At 35.9% G+C, this 16,862-nt stretch overlaps 1 protein-coding gene and 1 pseudogene across 4 annotated transcripts in view; both read left to right on the forward strand.

The window, feature by feature from the left end:
• Positions 1-16,862, forward strand: part of LINGO2 (leucine rich repeat and Ig domain containing 2) — a 1,205,266-nt gene that overhangs the window by 586,608 nt on the left and 601,796 nt on the right. The gene's annotated exons all lie outside the window — the stretch shown is intronic.
• LOC132368054 (BTB/POZ domain-containing adapter for CUL3-mediated RhoA degradation protein 3-like) lies at positions 8,614-9,313 on the forward strand (annotated as a pseudogene).

The following is a 16,862-nucleotide window of genomic DNA, read 5'->3' on the forward strand; positions in this document are numbered from 1 at the left end:
AAGAAAGCTGGAGTAGCTATACTCATATCAGATAAAAGAGACTTTAAAATAAAGAATGTTACAAGAGACAAGGAAGGACACTACATAATGATCAAGGGATCAATCCAAGAAGAAGATATAACAATTATAAATATATATGCACTCAACATAGGAGCACCTCAATACATAAGGCAACTGCTAACAGCTATAGAAGAGGAAATCGACAATAACACAGTATTAGTGGGGGACTTTAACACCTCACTTACACCAATGGATAGATCATTCAAAATGAAAATAAATAAGGAAACAGGAGCTTTAAATGACACAATAGAACAGATAGATTTAATTGATATTTATAGGACATTCCATCCAAAAACAGCAGATTACACTTTCTTCTCAAGTGTGCACGGAACATTCTCCAGGATAGATCACATCTTGGGTCACAAATCAAGCCTCAGTAAATTTAAGAAAATTGAAATCATATCAAGCATCTTTTCTGACCACAACGCTGAGATTAGAAATGAATTACATGGACAAAAACGTAAAAAACACAAACACATGGAGGCTAAACAATACGTTACTAAATAACCAAGAGATCACTGAAGAAGTCAAAGAGGAAATCAAAAAATACCTAGAGACAAATGACAATGAAAACACAATGATCCAGAACCTATGGGATGCAGCAAGAGCAGTTCTAAGAGGGAAGTTTATAGCTATACAAGCCTACCTAAAGAAACAAGAAAAATCTCAAGTAAACAATCAAACCTTACACCTAAAGGAACTAGAGAAAGAATAACAAACAAAACCCAAAGTTAGCAGAAGGAAAGGAATCATAAAGATCAGAGTGGAAATAAATGAAATAGAACCAAAGAAAACAATAGCAAAGATCAAAAAACTAAAAGCTGGTTCTTGGAGAAGACAAACAAAATTGATAAGCCATTAGCCAGACTCATCAAGAAAAAGAGGGAGAGGACTCAAATCAATAACAACAGAAATGAAAAAGGAGAAGTTACAACAGACACCGCAGAAATACAAAGCATCCTAAGAGACTACTACAAGCAACTCTATGCCAATAAAATGGACAACCTGGAAGAAATGCACAAATTCTTAGAAAGGTATAACCTTCCAAGACTGAACCAGGAAGAAACAGAAAATATGAACAGACCAATCACAAGTAATGAAATTGAAACTGTGATTAAAAATCTTCCAACGAACAAAAGTCCAGGACCAGATGGCTTCACAGGTGAATTCTATCAAACATTTAGAGAAGAGCTAACACCCATCCTTCTCAAACTCTTCCAAAAAATTGCAGAGGAAGGAACACTCCCAAACTCATTCTATGAGGCCACCATCACCCTGATACTAAAACCAGAAAAAGATACTAAAAAAAAAGAAAATTACAGACCAATATCACTGATGAATATAGATGCAAAAATCCTCAACAAAATACTAGCAAACAGAATCCAACAACACATTAAAAGGATCATACACCACGATCAAGTGGGATTTATCCCAGGGATGCAAGGATTCTTCAATATATGCAAATCAATCAATGTGATACACCATATTAACAAATTGAAGAATAAAAACCATATGATCATCTCAATAGATGCAGAAAAAGCTTTTGACAAAATTCAACACCCATTTATGATACAAACTCTCCAGAAAGTGGGCATAGAGGGACCCTACCTCAACATAATAAAGGCCATATACAACAAACCCACAGCAAACATCATTTTCAACGGTGAAAAACTGAAAGCATTTCCTCTAAGATCAGGAACGAGACAAGGATGTCCACTCTCACCACTATTATTCAACATAGTTTTGGAAGTCCTAGCCACGGCAATCAGAGAAGAAAAAGAAATAAAAGGAATACAAATTGGAAAAGAAGAAGTAAAACTGTCACTGTTTGCAGATGACATGATACTACACATAGAGAATCCTAAAAGTGCCACCAGAAAACTACTAGAGCTAATTAATGAATTTGGTAAAGTTGCAGGATACAAAATTAATGCACAGAAATCTCTTGCATTCCTATACACTAATGATGAAAAATCTGAAAGAGAAATTATGGAAACACTCCCATTTACCATTGCAACACAAAGAATAAAATACCTAGGAATAAACCTACCTAGGGAGACCAAAGACCTGTATGCAGAAAACTATAAGACAGTGATGAAAGAAATTCAAGATGATACCAACAGATGGAAAGATATACCATGTTCTTGGACTGGAAGAATCAATATAGTGAAAATGACTATACTACCCAAAACAATCTACAGATTCAATGCAATCCCTATCAAATTACCAATGGCATTTTTTACGGAACTAGAATAAATCATCTTAAAATTTGCATGGAGACACAAAAGACCCCGAATAGCCAAAGCAATCTTGAGAAAGAAAAACGGAGCTGGAGGAATCAGGCTCCCTGACTTCAGACTATACTACAAAGCTACAGTAATCAAGGCAATATGGTACTGGCACAAAAACAGAAACAGATCAATGGAACAGGATAGAAAGCCCAGAGATAAACCCACGCACCTATGGTCAACTAATCTATGACAAAGGAGGCAAAGATATACAATGGAGAAAAGACAGTCTCTTCAATAAGTGGTGCTGGGAAAACTGGACAGCTACATGTAAAAGAATGAAATTAGAGTACTCCCTAACACCATACACAAAAATAAACTCAAAATGGATTAAAGACCTAAATGTAAGACCGGACACTATAAAACTCTTAGAGGAAAAGATAGGAAGAACACTCTTTGACATAAATCACAGCAAGATCTTTTTTGGTCCACCTCCTAGAGTAATGGAAATAAAAACAAAAATAAACAAATGGGACCTAATGAAACTTCAAAGCTTTTGCACAGCAAAGGAAACCATAAACAAGACAAAAAGACAACCATCAAAATGGGAGAAAATATTTGCAAACGAATCAACGGACAAAGGATTAATCTCCAAAATATATAAACAGCTCATTCAGCTCAATATTAAAGAAACAAACAACCCAATCCAAAAATGGGCAGAAGACCTAAATAGACATTCCTCCAAAGAAGACATACAGACGGCCACAAAGCACATGAAAAGATGCTCAACATCACTAATTATTAGAGAAATGCAAATCAAAACTACAATGAGGTATCACCTCACACCAGTTAGAATGGGCATCATCAGAAAATCTACAAACAACAAATGCTGGAGAGGGTGTGGAGAAAAGGGAACCCTCCTGCACTGTTGGTGGAAATGTAAATTGATACAGCCACTATGGAGAACAATATGGAGGTTCCTTAAAAAACTAAAAATAGAATTACCATATGACCCAGCAATCCCACTACTGGGCGTATACCCAGAGAAAACCGTAATTCAAAACGACACATGCACCCCAATGTTCATTGCAGCATTATTTACAATAGCCACGTCATGGGAGCAACCTAAATGCCCATCGACAGACAGATGAATGGATAAAGAAGATGTGGTACATATATACAATGGAATATTACTCAGCCATAAAAAGGAACAAAATTGAGTCATTTGTTGAGATGTGGATGGATCTAGAGACTGTCATACAGAGTGAAGTCAGAAAGAGAAAAACAAATATCGTATATTAACGCATGTATTTTGAACCTAGAAAAATGGTACAGATGAACCAGGTTGCAGAAGTTGAGACACAGATGTAGAGAACAAACGTATGGACACCAAGGGGGGAAAACTGCGGTGGGGTGGGGATGGTGGTGTGCTGAATTGGGCAATTGGGATTGACATGTATACAGTGATGTGTATAAAATTGATGACTGATTAAATAAAAATTTGATCACAGATATAAAAATATTTAGCAATCTCTTAATAAACTTGTGCTATTAAAAAAAAAAATTGCCATGCTAAAATATATTTCCTCCTTGGTCCAGTGGAATATTTATATTAATGTGGTTGCAACTTCTAGTATTCTGTAGACATTAGACCAGAAGTTGCTATGATTCCTAGAATTATTTTCTTGACAAGCATTTCACGTTTGTGTATTTCTTTACCCATTCATCCATTCAACTAAAAATCTTGAATGAATGCTAATTGTGGGCCAGAGGCTAGGGCTAGATACTATGGAGACAAAGACAAAGACAGTATTACTTTCTGGAAAATATTTACAAGCAGGCAAATATCTTTACATCATCAGTATTATTATTGAATGGTTACTTAAAATACTAGTCATCATTTCTTTTCTAATTTCATGTAGACTTTCATTATTAACTTGATGTAGAGGGTAACGGAGTTTAAAATCTTTTTCCAGGTTATGTAAAACATGGCATCCTGTGTTTTCCTTTTGATCACATATTTATAAAATCAGAAACTTTGGCTTAATGGTGTGTGCCTGATAACTTGAGTTTTCAAAGAAATTTTTGCTACTGGATGTTTTCTTCAACCAAAATTGTATGGACCTAAATTGTGTAAGAACAACTGCTTTCTCTGGTCTGTGTGCCAGTCTTTATTTGCATTTGTGAGGGAGAAAACTAGATCATACTTTGCCGTATTTGGCTCTCAGCTGTAGAGCTCTGATCAGCAAACCTTTTAATCATGCCAGATTATGTGATTGTTTCGTGACACAGATGTACAGTCACTAGGGATTAGGGTTTGTTGTTTTAAAATTGTCATTTCAGCTGTCTGTATGAAGATACAGGATTGCCTTCAAAAATCTAAATATGGATCTTTCTAAAAATGCTGACAAATACATTAGAAAAGGAAGGTTTTTTCTACACAACTCCCTAGAACCACACCCCCCCCAATTTTTAAATGAAAAAAGAAACCCTAAAATTAAAACATTTATAAAGTATACCTTAACTGGATTTATTTACTCTTCTCTGGAAAATTATAAACTCTAAGTACTGACACATTTTAAGTATACAGACAATCGAAATAACAATCACTCACGTTAATTGTATACATAGTTAAACTATTAGAAAAAAAAATGACTACATTATAAGCTTGCAACTTGATATGTTTATGGATAATCTCAGAAATTTAAGAAAACATATCATATTGTGTCTGAAAATACATTAGGCTCTTGATTAATGGCCCTTTACCACATCAGGGTCTTTGTCATTAATAGCCAAATGTAATATTGGCTGAATCTATCTATGTTTTTGTTTTTAGTTGGTATTTATTTAGTATTTTCTGTTTGTCAGACTCTGCATTTTTCAACTGCTCTCTCACTTTGACACTTGATTGTGGGTTTTTTTTTTTTTAGAGGGATGTATGGGATTTGTTGAATTGGGGTATAAAGAAGCCATTCCTATCAACAAAGTAAACTAAGGACAGACATCAAGATCATATAGGTATCCAGTGGCAGTAGAGAAGGACTTGAACCTGTAATTCCTGAATCCTATGGTCTTTCTACTGTACCCACTTTGTTATTTTGACCCCAAAAGTAGGGGTGAGTATTTATTGAGTTAAATTAACTCAGGCTCCTCATTATGAAACTAAATGATTTTTATTGCACATAGACCTCTGTTTTTGATATTGAATAAGGAACAATTCTTGACCTCAATGATTGGTAGAGACATTAAATGCCTCAGGCATATGGAGATGGATGTAATTGATGGCCTAACCAGACCCCCTTTTACTGGTGCTGTGAGCCCATCCTCCTGCTTCTGTGTGCTGTCTGCTGGAACACAGGATAATTCCCCCTTACGCCATCCAGCCCTCATGGCCCTAGACCAGTAAATAACCAATAAGGAACAAAAAAGCCAAGGTTTTTGGCTTTTGTAGCTTCTCGTGGGGTGAGGCTGAGGCTGGAATTCTACGTGCAATTACACCTTTTCTTGGTTTCTTACCCTTTCTCTTTTGCTTCCTCTTTTCCTTGCTCTTTTCTTCATAATTTCTTGCAATTGGATCATTACTTAAGGATCAGTTTCTTAAGAATGCTACCTGAGAAAAATGTTTGCCTGTAAAATGTTTCTACCCGAGTTGTATAGCTTATTTATCTCTTCCTACACTGTTAGCTGTTATTATTTGCTACTCTCAACATGCCTTTTCCACTCACCTTATGTAACACATTATGGGTTCTTCCGTTTTGCTGCTTCTAACCTGGTACAGACAGACAAAGCAGACTTGATAGATTTTTGTGTAAAGTTAGAATGAGTAGCTATGAATGAGGACTTGGGTTTTCCATACATAACTTCCTCTTCTTGGCTAGAGTTTTCTTTTTCAGTTTTTCTGAGAAGTGACTTCCAAATGAATGCTACATGAAGCAGCTGAAGAACATGAGGTGATATAATAAAGTACCAAATTATGCAGTACAAAAAGAGAAGAAAGCAAACACCATAATAAGATGCTAATTGTTATGCACACTGATTGAGTGACACTGATTGGAGAGCAAACACATCAAGCCCTACTCACCCCGATGCTCTCCCCTCCTCTGGTCCGCCATCATCATGCCATGAATGTGAATCAACACAGTTTTCAACAGGAGACCACAGAATTAAATCAACTTGGCCAGAATTTTTAGGATCTCAGGATTTGTGGGCACCTGGCTACTTATTGTGTTGAGAAATCTGTGTCTTCTGGGAGTAAGCTTAAATATGAAGGGTTTGATCATGTAGCACACACTTGGCAATGTCAACACAGATGTCTTTTCACACTGTGTTGCTATCACAAAAAGGATTGTACAACAAACCTTGGCTTTCCACTCTGCCAGCTCTCTGAGGTCTGCTACAAAGCATATAGTTCAATACAGTAGGAGAAAATATGAAAATGTGTGCCCCCCTAGGTACTGCCATGCCCAAGTAAATAAAATGTACTGCATGTAATTTCCTTATCCACAAAGCTCAACAAGCTCCAAGGGATCTGTTTGCAGAGAACAACCATATTCTACTTTGGAGTCCAAATTATTCAGCTTTATTTTTCATTCTTTTACATTTTCCTATTTCCATGATGGTAATCCATGGATTTAGGATCCACTCTGTGAAATGTGTGACCTACAATCATGTTATCTTTATATCTGAAATTCTTCCTTTTTCCATATAGAGTGTGAATTAGTGGTACAAACAAGGCTTTGGGAGGGAATCTTTAAACTAGTTAAGTGAACAGGCTGCTCTAGTGCCCTTAAGCACGTCAAAAGCATGTATTTATCCACAGATGGCTAGTATGCTAATTACCATTTGTTATTATTTAGGTCATTAAACCCGCTTCCCTAGAGAACTGCGTTAGACAGCTCCTTGTTTTGTAGCCCACGCTGACCTACTGTATATTCTTAAATGGAATCAAATTTTGTTTCTCAGGAAACACTATTTGCATGACTCTATTTAGTAAATCAGACTGCCTTTCCTCCTAAATGATTTTATCATGCTTCAGTGACATCCACGTGGCTGAAGAGATGGTGACTGCTGGTGCTTATTATAATAATGTTTATGACAGTCTCAATATCGTAAACACATTGCTTTCTTTAGTTTCAAAGGAAGACAGTATTGTTATCTTCACTAGATGTTGTGGATTCATTGATATAAATATATAACAACGAAATGATGTAAATGATAACTTGTCTTGAATGCAGTATTACCATGTCAAAATGGTGGAATCAAATATAACCTCCTTCCTTGCTAACTCTATCTTCATTACTGAGGAAAAACACGAGCAAACAGAGGAAAAGCCCCTTAAGCCACTATTTCTGTTATGATGTGTTTTGAAGAAGTATTCTTTACTCAATCACCTTCTAACCAGAAGCTGATTCTTCATTCCATAGAGTTTCCTTGGCAAACCAAACACCAGTGTCGTTCTTCTCACTGAATGATCATCTATTTTTTAGCAGCAATGTTTTAGTGGAATTGGGGTCTCTGTCTATAATAGAATCTAATGCTACTTCATAGTTGTAAACGTTATGCCATCTCAAAACATTTTGCATTAATTTAATTTATATGTGTATAATCCACTACATCAGGAAATAAATTTCCTCCCGCCAGTACTGGTATGCTTCAATTCACCAGCTTGCAAAAATTATGTAATACATATTGTTTCTCTTGTTTCTTTGGCTCTCAGGAACCTCAGAGCTAATCCTGTGCTTAATTGCTGAAATCATCCTTATTTAACATAGAAAGAAGCATTTCTTTAAATCACGTGGTCTTGTTTTAATGGTCCAGTTAAATATGCCTTTTATAATTATAATTTTATATAATTAATTATATAAAAATTATATTTTATATAATTAAAGCAAACGCTTTGGGGACTAATCATAGAATAAACAATAAACATATTCATCTAATTGTGGCCTGTCAGATAAAGAGGGGAAAGATTACTATAGTTCTTTACAGAAGAGAAAACAGCTTAAACAATAGGCTTCCTTTATTACTTAAATCTAATTTACTTCTGAAAACGTGTCAGATATTTCATTATTTAAAATAGTGTAAAATAAAAAATCTGTTCTCCATTCATACAAAAACACCAACCAACTTTTTTCTGATGTGATTAAAACATTTTAAACACGTATTTAACAAGTCACCAAGGATTTTTACATGACACAAAGCATCTAAAACACCAGTTACCTAGTTATTTAAGACTAATGAACTCATCTATGGGTTTGTTTTTGCACAGTTTGCAAAAATACTATTCACTATTAGATATAGATTATACTCTGACACTGAAAGAAATATGTTCTATAATGCAAATAAACAATGCAGGAATCACTTAGGTAAGATACTCAACTGCCTTTATGATGGAGCAGTCTCATTGCCTGAGAGCCACGAGGAAATGGAGAAGCTGTTGACAGAGGCCAAGGTTCAGTGCCTCATAGACAAGTGCCAGGCAGGCCTATGAAACAAAGGTACTTACGAGCCTCGCTGCAAAGATTCTGTTATCACCGCTTCCAAAGAAGAAGGAAAACTTACAGCAACTTCCAATAAGCTAGCTGTATAATTTCTGTATAACAGAAGTAGCAACGACTATTCACATACCAACATATCTGACAACAATTTGTTGAAAAACTCAATTGTTTTGACAACCTGTCCCTGAGCTTTGATGGAAGGTCCTATTCATCAAAGATGTTACTGAGGACCAGTTTTGCTCTTAATCCTTTTAGGATCAAGGCTACAAGATGCTGGTTTTGTTATATGTTCATCCTCTACACCACTGTGAAGAAACAGACCAAAGTAGAGTTCCCTTAAGCCTGGACTTATGAAGAGAGACTGAATACTTTGCCCATTGAAGTCTAGGATAGCCAGGAATTTAATTATGCACTCCTAGAGTCCACAGGGGGGGCAGCCAAAGACTCCACCATCTGGAGGAGGATGAGAACGGGGGTAGCTTGTATTTACATCACGCACCTGGCCGCCGGACTAAACACCACCGCTGAACTGGCAACAGACCTGAGCTGTACCCCCTACTGCCCAGCCACCCCGCTGCGCTCCTGGCAGGCTCCTGGGCACCTTTCCTTTCCACTGAGTCTAGAAATCATCTTTTAAAATGAGCCATATTACTATTTTCCTTGTTTGCTTGATAAAACTTTTCTTTTAGTTCTGTCTTTACCCAAGGTGAATACATCTCCCCATTGATGTATAAGTGCATCTGAGTTCTCTTTTTTTCAAGTGAGAATACTTGGAGCCAGGGTATTTCAGTTTTCAGAGGAAAAAGTGTGAATGGATGTAGGCTGTATATAAGACCTTTTCTGTGCAGTATTTTGTTGATAGTGTTTACTACCTTTTGGAACTATCTGTCCGTTCTTAACTAAGGAGCTGTTAAAAAATCCAAAATAGTTTTACAATTTTCAAGCCCCAACAAACTAGCTTTTGGAACCTATGCTTCTATGACTATGCAGTATCTCATTGTTTTGGCAAAAGTTCTTCCACTGTGTGGTTTTGAATTTGGGCTTCTTGATAAATAGCTGCATCTCATATCAGTGATGTGTAAGCAGAAGAGCCCTGTACTCCTAAAACTCTGTTCCTAGTGTTGCTTTTGATGCATAACATTGTTTAAGGTGAAAGCCATTTGTGGCCTTGATTAATTCTTGGTCTGATTTTTTTTTTAATTAATTTATTTATTTTTGGCTGTGTTGGGTCTTCGTTTCTATGCAAGGGCATTCTCTAGTTGTGGCAAGTGGGGGCCTCTCACTATCGTGGCCTCTCTTGTTGCGGAGCACAAGCTCCAGACGCGCAGGCTCAGTAGCTGTGGCTCACGGGCTTAGTTGCTCCGCGGCATGTGGGATCTTCCCAGACCAGGGCTCGAACCCGTGTCCCCTGCATTGGCTGGCAGATTTTCAACCACTGCGCCACCAGGGAAGCCCAACTTGGTCTGATTTTTGCAGAGACTCCCACATGTCCAGTTGGGAGTTTGGCTTTTATGATGGCATTGGGGTTCCTAAGATGTAAGGTTTGAGTGACTGTTCAGCTCTGCTAATGGCTCCTTTCGTGACTCTTGCATTTTCTGATTGCTTTCCCATTCCAGGAACAAAATCCATTCCAGGAATTAAATCTGAGTTTGAGACTCTCAAACTGCTGTGTCACAGGATTTATATTCTTATTTTTCAGCCTTTTTCTCCATTAAGCTGTACTTACCAAAGCCAGTGGATGCTCTGCCCTTTGCTTACAAATGAAATTTGTCCCCAAGCATGGCCTTCCACACCTCCAAGGGGTGTGGTTCACAGTAATACCAGGGAATCTTACCTTTCTTATATCAGCCTTTGGTAATTCAGTAAATGCAGCCTCTGGGTCCTTGAAATAGAGTTTACAGATGAGATTATTATAGTAAACTAGATATCATCTCTTTTCATACTACATGAAGTATTGCTTATTTCCCTGAAGATAAATCTTGCTTGTTTTATTTATCATAACTAACAAGTAATTACTGAATGCCCACTGTTGGTATTTAGTGTGACAAGTGCTGCAAACACTATCAAGTAGAAGATTATAGAGCAAAGAATACAGACTGAAACTGATTCTTTAAACCCTGAGACATTAACTACATTTTAAATATTAATAGAACTACCAGGCTGGAAAAAGGTTTCTTTGTGTCCAGACACAAACATTTGCAATATTGGGAAGAGGAAAACATCATCTTAGTAAAGCAATTTCCTAAGTAAAGCTATCCAGAAAGCTATCCAGATAAACACCCACAATATGGAGGTGGGATGAGTGAAAGATGGGCCTTAGATTGAAAAGGCTGAGTTCAACATATACTCTAGGAAAACAGTGAAGAGTGATATTCTGTATTTCTTTCTCAAAATTGGCCCATCTCCTTAATATTGGGTGACATTCACTTAACTCCCCATAGTTTTTCTCCACTTTTCCATAACATTGAGAGAGAATTTTCCTCACCTGTTCTAATTGATAAATATGAAACCTGAGGCCAAGTGAGTATTGGCAGATTAACAGTGGGGTGATTGATTTCCGAGAACCAATAGCGACTGACTGCTTACGAATATGCATTCTAATCTTGATGGGGTTAAGCAAGTTTTCAGGCAATGGCTCTGTGACTTTACCCTTAGAATTTCTTAATAGGGCCTCTTCACATGAAACCATACATTTTCAAGAAAATAACTGGCTCAAATGTCATTTCAGATTCGTAAACCACGTCTCCAGTACCATTTCACACATGAAAAATCAGTAATAGAATCATTTGGGGGATTATTTGTTCATACACATTTTAACTTGGAATCTTTTTCTTGGACAGTTTTTGAAAATAGGGTGTAAAACTATCTTTCTGGAATAGTTGAGCTGGAGCTCTGAGGGACTAGATAATCTCCATCCCTTTCAAACCATGCTTTTCATACTGTGATCTCTCTTCCTAAGCCACTTAGGAAACTCATTAACTTAAGCTTTGGTTGGTGTAATTACACAGTTGTGAAATAGCGTATCTTGTACACTGTTCTTCTGTACTTTGTAAACAAGTCCTCTCTATATCAGATAACTGAGAATTTATAACCATTACTTCAAAATAGCAGTTACAGAACAAGGCAAGCTTAAGCACAAATGAAAAGTACAAGTTGTCATTCCATTAGTATGGATTTCTTGTAAAATGTATTTGCAAGCAGTTTGACTTAGTGGAGGATTAAAGAAAGAAAGAAGCTCTGAACCAAACGTGAAGATTTAAAGGTAATGAACCGTGATTGATGATAATTTTGGCGAAATAAAATGTAAGCTACATACTTAGGTTAAATATGAGTTGGTTAATTATAAATAGTCCATTATTTAGCAAGAGAACAGAAAAACAATTGTGCTCTTATCTAGAGATCATCTTAAATGTCTTTTCAATATATGTTTCCTTTAAATAACCTTAGTTTAGACTATGAAATTGATTTTACTTTTTTTACACACACCCACAAACACAATTTCACTTCTACCTACAGATATTATCAGTGTAATACTGTAACATGGGTATTTTTGTGCTTTCTAATTTGATACATCTACCATGTTGATTTTACTACCTATTTTTTTTAACATTAAAATTTTAGAGTTCATTGTTAACATCAACCATGCTAATAGACATTTAAACAGGCTATCTGTGGTGATTCATATTCTCCGAAAATTTAAATTTCTTTCTAGAAATTTGAAAGTTATGTTAGCAGCTGGTTAACTTTTTTAATATACTTTAAAAAATATAGCTTTCATTGGGATCAAATATGTGAATTTTAGGAGTTTGAGTTGCACCACCTTGAAGTGAATATATATTACAATGGCACAACACTGGCTTTGGAGTCACAGAGAACTGGGCTTAAATCCTGACCCTATTACTTCCTGGTCATATGATCTTGAGCAAGTTAATATTACTTTTTGATTAAAAGGTATACATTCCTTCCAAGGCATAGCTTATAAGAGAAGTTTTCAAGATTCAGGGTATCTTATGGAACCCCATAGCAGTAGTGAGACCTCTTACCAGAAAATGAAAAGACACTAGAAATTTAGAAATTCAGGCAACTGTGGTGGTATATCTGTTTTATCCTTCTATGTCTCCAGAACAATTTGGTCTATTTTGTAAAACATATTTGGAGGACAAAAGAGGACCACCCAAAGCGAATGAGAGGGCAGTTAAAAATATCATCATGGGGGCTTCCCTGGTGGAGCAGTGGTTGAGAATCTGCCTGCCGATGCAGGGGACACAGGTTCGAGCCCTGGTCTGGGAAGATCCCGCATGCCGCGGAGCGACTAGGCCCGTGAGCCACAATTACTGAGCCTGCGCATCTGGAGCCTGTGCTCCACAACAAGAGAGGCCATGATAGTGAGAGGCCCACGCACCGCGATGAAGAGTGGCCCCCGCTTGCCGCAACTAGAGAAAGCCCTCGCACAGAAACGAAGACCCAACACAGCCATAAATAAATAAATAAATAGATAGATAGATAGATAAATAAATAAATAAATATTAAAAAAAATAATAATATCATCATGACCTGGGAAGAAACATAAAGAAATGACTACTACACATAACCAAAGCATCCTCATTTACCAAATAAGCATAATAATACCTTCTCTGTAAGGCTGTTGTGCATGGGGATTAGTAGTGATATTTATAAAGCATTTCTGAGCTAAGCACATAGTAGGTGCTTAATAAACAAGCTTTACTATCATTCTTCTTCTTGACTAGGAAGTAGAAGACCATGTAATTATTGCATAATCTGGCCTCAGAATTAACTGAATTCTTGATCTGCTGAGGAAACATGCAGTCTAATAGAAGTAATAGAGATTGTGCCTGAAGCAGAGAATATAATTAGGAGTTGTTAATAATTATGGATACCCATCCCTCCAAGCAAGTCAAACTCCACAAAAGATAGGAAAGATGCTAATGTAAGTGGAAGATCCAATTGTCACCTTAATGGAGCACAGTTCTGTTGGATCACGTGGTATGTTACGAATGAATGAATGGCACAGGGCCAATAGAAAGGGTAAAATATTTGTTTCCGTGAGGCAGGGCATGTGGAAGAAGGATGTGCAGATAAGAGATGGCTCTTTTTAAGGCTTATAGAACTTATTTGACTCCTTAAACACGACTTCTAAAAGAATGTTCATGCCTTACTCTCAGAAATATTAAAATCAATTTTAAAATTACAAGAAATCCCCAGAAGTGTTTCACAGGAGATGTATTGTAAAATTTACTAGGAAGCTCAATTTTAATTCAGTTTTTAGAAATGGACTTTATAAAATGTCCATGGCTGCAGTTTAACAAGATCAGATATTCTGAAATCCAAACCCTCTCCCACCACAAAACACCTAAATGCTGGCTAAATTAGAGCCAACAAACTTTGAAAAGCATTACTGAGTTCACAAGAACGTAAAGGAAGTCCTCCAGAACCACCACCACAACAAAAATCCTCACAAAAAATAAATAATACAATAAAAGTAGAAAATCTACTCAGAAGCCAAAGCTGCTTTGGAAGTGTGTCTAACCCAGAAAATTCCAAACTTCACTGGTTATCAACTCCACTATGGAATAGGACTTGAACTTGACAAGTGTATGATCTGAAGCTGAGACCCCTCCCCTCCCCGCACACACACATTAAGTCAGGTACTCAAAAATGACAATCTTCAACTGATAGGAATGCTTACCAAATGAACAAACCAAAAAAGCCGTCTATCTCTATTGGAACTTGGTGGAAAAAATTAATATTCTTAAAATGAATAATCTTCCTTAATAATTAGTATCAATAGCTCTTCTCTCATGGAGTCCTGAGATTTGAATTATACCATGCTCTCAATCTGTGAAACCCAATCCAAGAAACAACATTAAAATGTTTCCTAGTTGGTCACACTCCCCAGCTGGGGTTGCCAGATTTAGCAAATAGGATACAGGATACCCAGTTAAATTAGAATTATTTCTAACTTGCCTGTGTATATATACACAGAGATTTAAAAATCTTGTATGGGATGTATTTCTATTAAAAACACTATTTGTTGTTTAGCTGTGTACCTAAATTGCATACCTTTTTGTAATACCATTTCCCTGAGATCTGGCTCTTCTTAACAGTTCCATATTTTACACAATTTGCTTAAAAAAATTCTTACAGTTACAGTCAATCTTCTATTTACATTGTAACATAGCTCTATAGTGGTCACATGCAACTTATTTATTTTGTCCACTGACCATTCATTTATAAGAAAACATTAATATTATGAGCCAGTAGACTTAATATCTATTTGCATAAAGTTAACAACTCTGAGAATTGTTCTTCAAATTTGATATTTTGAAGCACGAAATACCATCTTCAAGACATAACTTGCTTTTCCAGTGTTCCTCCATATGTAGTGATCAATGGTTTTTAAAAATGTGCTCCAGTAACAAAAAACAGCCTTGTCATGAGTTTTCATTTCCTTCCTCTTCATTTCATGAGTCCACATGTTCTCATACTGGTGATTATTTAATAACATGCATGTAAAAAATTAAATTCTTCAGAGGATGAAATCTATTCCAAACAAAAATCATGGCAAGGGCCATGATAATTATTCATTATGAGTTGAATCTTTCCTGTTCATAAGTAATAGTGTCCATTTTAATAACACCCCTGACACTTTAAGGAATGCATTTTTATTAGTTCTTTCTTTAATGCATTCAACAAGTTCTTTTAAGCAACAGAATACATTAATAACAGTGATTTTCTTTCAATTTTCTAAAAAGATATTGAGAACTATGAACAAGAAATAAGTAGGCTTCACTCAATGGATTATTAAAAATCTTAACAAGAATTTGGGAGGCTCTTTTCTTCAGAATTAAAGTATGATTTTAGTGCTTCAAATAAATTGAGATGTCCCCAACTGTGTCTGTTAAAGAGACCCAACAGGTTTTTGAATGTGGGAATTGAAGAATACTGAATATAAAGAAAATCACAAAAATCCTTTAATTGCTCACTTTGAGCTATTGAACAGAATAAATGATGAAGAGAAAAATTTCATCACAATTAGTTCAATGTCAATAGGAAGAACATCGATACTGTTTCAGCAGTATAACACAGAACATGAGAAGGACAGCCAACATTTTCCATATAATTATTCATATTTTGTTTCACCTTTGAATAAACATTGTCTGCACCTTTACATAAACACCCAGCAAATTTCAATTTGGATTATATCCACCAAAAGGTGTACATTTTTTTCTTATTAACTTCTAATTCAATAAAAGAGTCTCTGCAAAAAATTTACTATTGTTCCTGAAGTCTTATGTGGAAGGTTTTTCCTTGGAATAGCCTTATAAGCAAGGCTTTTTCAGGAGAAAAATATTGCACAAGCAAAGGGGAATTTTTTTTTCTGCCTTGTGATAACTTGTATCCATGGCTATAACATAAAAAGGTGAGGCATTTATATCTTTGATAATTTCTGTAAAAGTGAATGGAACTGTTGCATTTTTTTATTTTTGTAGATTTCCTTTTGACACTTGAAAATTTGCTTGCAGTTTCGGAATCAGAAAATGCTTCTGGTAGAAGTATGTGCAGTTGTTTTAGCTGTAAAACTGGTGGTATACATAGCAGACAGCCATTACAACTTCTGCTGTTATTATGTTATCTTCTGAATTTTATTAATTGCTTTTCTTCAGTACTAGTTGAGGAAATCATCTCTTATGCTTAGCTGTATTATATGCTGGCTTATATGTCACTTTCCATCTTTTGTTTATATTGACTAAACAGTTGTATCCAGCACAAATTTAAATTCTTTTTCTTCATTTAAGTAATTGTCCAGTGTTTAAAATTTTCATCACAAAATTTATGCTTGCATTTTGACAAGGTTTGTGTTGTGTTTATATATATACAAATAACAATTAGATGATAGCAGCAACTACCAGAATTGAAGGATTGAATATGATAATCTCATGTCAGTGTGTCATTTTGCCTGTAACTCACGAGTCCGATTCAAAACTAACTATAAACATAGGTGAATCATTGAAAGAGCTGTGAACTAATAATAATTGAACTTGATAGCTGTTGCAGA

The sequence above is a fragment of the Balaenoptera ricei genome, chromosome 6 (assembly GCF_028023285.1).
Source record: "Balaenoptera ricei isolate mBalRic1 chromosome 6, mBalRic1.hap2, whole genome shotgun sequence".
Classification (NCBI taxonomy): domain Eukaryota; kingdom Metazoa; phylum Chordata; class Mammalia; order Artiodactyla; family Balaenopteridae; genus Balaenoptera; species Balaenoptera ricei.